The sequence below is a fragment of the Tursiops truncatus genome, chromosome 8, assembly GCF_011762595.2.
Source record: "Tursiops truncatus isolate mTurTru1 chromosome 8, mTurTru1.mat.Y, whole genome shotgun sequence".
Classification (NCBI taxonomy): Eukaryota; Metazoa; Chordata; class Mammalia; order Artiodactyla; family Delphinidae; genus Tursiops; species Tursiops truncatus.
Window position 1 is genome coordinate 48,500,997 of NC_047041.1, and position 4,619 is coordinate 48,505,615.

Genomic DNA, 4,619 nt, shown 5'->3' on the forward strand with positions numbered 1-4,619 from the left:
GACCAGCTCATAGACCTTCGGTGAGTTCATTAATTATTCTGTTTTCGCTTCCTCTTTGTAAAATTAAAATAATTTAGTTCCTATCTTATAGGGATTTTGCAAGGATTAAGTGACATAATACATGTGTAGTTCTCAGAACACAGCCTGGTACATGGGAAGCCCTCAAGACATTCAGCTCCTATTACCATCATCATCATCATCACTGTCTATTATTTATACCTCTGTTCATGTTTTCCCTTTTGCCTAAAATACCCTGCCTGACCTTTTACACCTGCCAGCTCCTACTCATCCATCAAGATTCAGTCCATCATTGCCTTCCCCAGCAAGCCTTCTCCGAATCTCTAGGCTTTTCTGTGATGCAGAGATCCTATTGCGTAGCTCCATCGTAGCCCTTAGCACACTGTGCTTGTCTATGCTCTGTCTCCCTCTGCAGACTGGAAGCTCCTCAAGGACGGGGAGGAGAGCTCCAAGAGCACATAAATGATACCCAGTCAGTAGTCAGTAAATTGTTTACATTGAAATGCCCCTGAAGGTATCATGCACCCAACATTACATGAGAAACTGTGAGGAAGACAAAAGGTGAAAGGGATAAATCCTTGGACTTGAGGAGTATATATGCTGATTGACTAATTCCAAACAGTACATGGATTGGGTTATATATGCAAGAGCCCCAAGGAAGTTCTGATATGAGGTAAATTCTTGAGGTCCTTGGATACCCACTCTGGGTCAGACACCAGGTCAGCCCATCCAGCCCAGGCTCTGGCCTTTACAGCCAGAAACATTTCCAAGAGGGCCCTGAAATGGGCCAGCTGTAACCACACAAACTTGGAACCTTCTGGGAGGGCTGTGTGGATGTAAGTCTGGCCCTTATGCACTGCTGGTGGCTCTGCAGAGTTGGCACGGCGAGTGGACAAGTCCAGTTTACTGCAGCCAATTCTGAGGGAAACTGCCCTGACCACACTCCCCACTGAGGGAAAAGGTCATGCTCTGAGCCGCCAGACCTGTGCTTCCTCCTCTGGCCAGAACTGTTTGGAAGCCAGGGTCCAAATACTCAAGGGCAGCCAACCCAAGGTTGGCCAGCAACCCGTAGAAAAAAGTGTTACCCAAGCAGGGCCCACAGTAATTAACTGAGTCAGCCTCACTCTCTGGAACTTGGTTAGAGAGTTAAGGAAGGAACCAGATATCTGTTAGAGGAAGAAGCAGCAAGAACGCTGGGCTGGTTATTCTCTCCTTGCCCTCATCCCACCCTGGAGGCATTCTCTACTCATCTCTGCCCTGGTCTCCTGGGTACCTCCATGAGTACATTACCAGGCTCCTTTTCCCTCTGGCTTCTAGCTGGGTTCAAGTTCAGCCAATGGGGCAACTGGCAGGAGATTGGAGACTGGAGGAGAGAGAGGTCACAGTATTTAATCATCCCACTCCCTCCCTCCCACACCCCAGGTCTGGCGATGTCTGCCTTCGCTTGTGGCCACAGTTCCCGCCAGGCAGTCCTTAGAAGACAGCAACTTTTCACCAGGCTCCAAGACCACCATCTCCTCTCCTTACTCCTGTAGCCCCGGGAGTGACAATGGCTTCCTACGCTTGCTAGTTTCTGGGGTCTTCTTGTGGGTTCCTTATCTCTGCCTACATTTTTGCAAAAAATTCCTTCATTTAAAAGTTGTTCAAAAATCCCAGCTGAGGAATGCCAACCATTTCCTGCAGAGGCCTGAACTGATACAAAGAGAAACGGAATAGAGGGAGGACTTGCTCCGGAGGTCCTGGATTCTGAAGGCTCCCCCTTTTCAGCCTCCTTTATGCCCAACTACTAAGGATCCCCCTCTTCTCCTCAGGTGTGGCCTTGCCTTTCAACTTTCCAGGGCTGGGCTCACGCATCTATTTTCCTTCTTACCACATGTCTCTACAATAAACGCCCTGTTCTCTTGTTCTTACACCACTGCCAATACCTAGGTGGCTGGGGGGTGGTACCTCATGCACTGCTGGTGGCCCATAGAGCTGGCACAGCATCTGAGAAAGTTCATCTGGCTGCAGCCACCATTAGCTTAGCTCTTGGATCCATCAGAAGGAGAAGAGGACCACTCAGAGCCTAGATATGGACTCAGATTTGAACCCACGAACTCCTCACTGTTATCAAAGAGATAAAATAAATGAAGTAGGAGCACGTTACTACAAAGGAGTCTCGTTTACACACATTCTCCTCTGATTTTAACAGTATCCCCTTTGGCTTTTCTTTCTGTGATGATAATTTTCCCATCTTATGTCCTTCACAGAGAACCAAGCTCACAGCCTCAACTGTGACGCATGAACTCAGGTGCGGTGGGAACCAAGCTCTTATGATTCCTTGGTACCATGATTTCATTAACATTTTCTTTTTCTTTTTCTTTTTTAATTAATTTATTTATTTTTGGCTGTGTTGGGTCTTCGTTGCTGCATGCTGGCTTTCTCTAGTTGCAGCTAACGGGGGCTACTCTTCGTTGCGGTGCGCAGGCTTCTCATTGCAGTGGCTTCTCTTGTTGCGAAGCCCAGGCTCTAGGCATGCAGGCTTCAGTAGTTGTGGCGCGTGGGCTCAGTAGTTGTGCCACGTGGGCTTAATTGCTCCGTGGCATGTGGGATCTTCCCAGGCCAGGCTTCAAACCCGTGTCCCCTGCATTGGCAGGCAGATTCTTAACCACTGCGCCACCAGGGATGTCCCCCTTAACATTTTAAAACTCACTGTTACTTGATTTTCTATTCCCATATTTTATCTGGGAGGCAGCCTGCCACATACTCACCCATAAAATGCAAACCTGAAAACTAAAAAATAAACCAAGGGTCTGGATAAAACTAAGAATAATTGCAATCACTCTTAGAGACACTGGAGAGGAGGAAGTGTGGGTAACCACCACCGCTGGACTAGCTAACCTCCAATGCCCTTCCAGCTCGGAGAATCTTTGCAAGAGTAGCCTTTGTCTGGATGGTTAAGTTTCATGCTGGTAGGCCCAGCCTCGTTCATTGCCAGGATCTGTACCCCTTGTCCTCCAGTGGGTGAGGTCTGGGGATGCTACTTGACTCCTACCTGCAGCACCACCCTCATGCAGTCTCTGGAGCTGGTCCTGTCCAGAGGCAGGCATGAGAGTTTCCTCCTGACCATCTCTGCATTATTGCTTCCAATGGTCAGTACCCCAAGGGCAAGAACAATACTTCTGCACGGCTCCTGCCTGCGGCCCTAAACACAGTAGTTTCTCAGAGAATGTTCACTGAATGAATGAGGGAGTGTTGTTCCCTGTGCGTAATCCCCAACCTGGCAGCCTTTCCCGCAGCCCCGCTACGGCAGCCGTGGTGAACTCGCTTGTGCAGCCCCTCCACTGTGCTCTTGGTAGAGGCTGCATAACTAGAAACACAATTTTCCAACCTTCCTTTCGCCTACATTCTGAATGTGATTTAGTTTCTCTAATCAGAGGCACTGGTCTGAGACTTAAATACATGGTGAAAGAGACACGGCATGAAGCATCAGTTTGGAGGGTAGAACAGAGTCGAACTGGCTTGGGCCCAGCTGTGGCCCCAGCTTTCTGATTCTGCACGTCCTGATTTTGGCAAAGGCAGCAACCCTGCGGGGTGATTTTGGGGAGTCATTCCTGGAAGCTCAATTTAGATTCTGTTTCTTCGACCTTCCCAGCAATTCTGTGAACCATAAAAGCTTTTTCATAAACCCCTTTCTGCTAACCAGGTGAAAAGGTTCTGTTATTTCTAACTATGAACCCTGACTGACCCCTTCCACGCTCTCAAACTCCTCCCAGGCTTCCACCTGCCAAAGCTGTTCCCCAAACTCAAACTCCCACACGCATCATCACAGCTCAGTTTACCTAAGCTGTATTAAGAAATTGCTTTGCTCAGGGCCCTGGGCGAGATGCTGGAATTATTGACAAAAATGGGACCTAGTCCCTGCCCTCCTGGAGTTTATAGTCTAGTGAAGCAACTAATTGTGTCATCAAATAATTTATCCATCAGAGACCAGGAATCCGATGCAAGGTACTTCTCTTCTGGGAAGCTCTCTTGTAAGGCAGCTCATCTTCCTTTCACAAGTGTTGACGGAGCCCTGCTCTGAGCATCTTCTAGAAAGTGAAACAAGGATGAGTAAACGTTTTGTGAGGTGAGGGATTTTTAAATCTACCGTGAGGTGACAATACTCGCACACCACAGTCAGCTTGACTTCCACGAGGACAGCACACACACATGTCCCACCAACTCTACCCTGTTTCTTCACAGTAAAGTCTCCCTCTCATTGCTTATAACAGTGTAAGGGACACACAAAAACTTACCCACATGCAGCTGTGGGGACGAGAATGCTGCTTGTCTTGGAGATTCCAAGGACTTGGTGCCATTCCAGCCATATCTCCTATTAATCTCTCCATTCGCCCTGAGGCTCTGACACATCTAACTTTCACCGGCTCCAAAACATGACCTGCCCTGTCTCCCTGCACCTTCCTCCCTCTGACCGTCCACACTGCTCTCCTGCTGTGTCAAAATCAGCTGAATGCCACCTGCATCAAAAAACCTTCAATCGACGCCTGGAGACAGGATGAACTTCTCCATATCTGTACTGTAGACTCTTGTCATTTACAGATTTTAACACTCTTCATTTT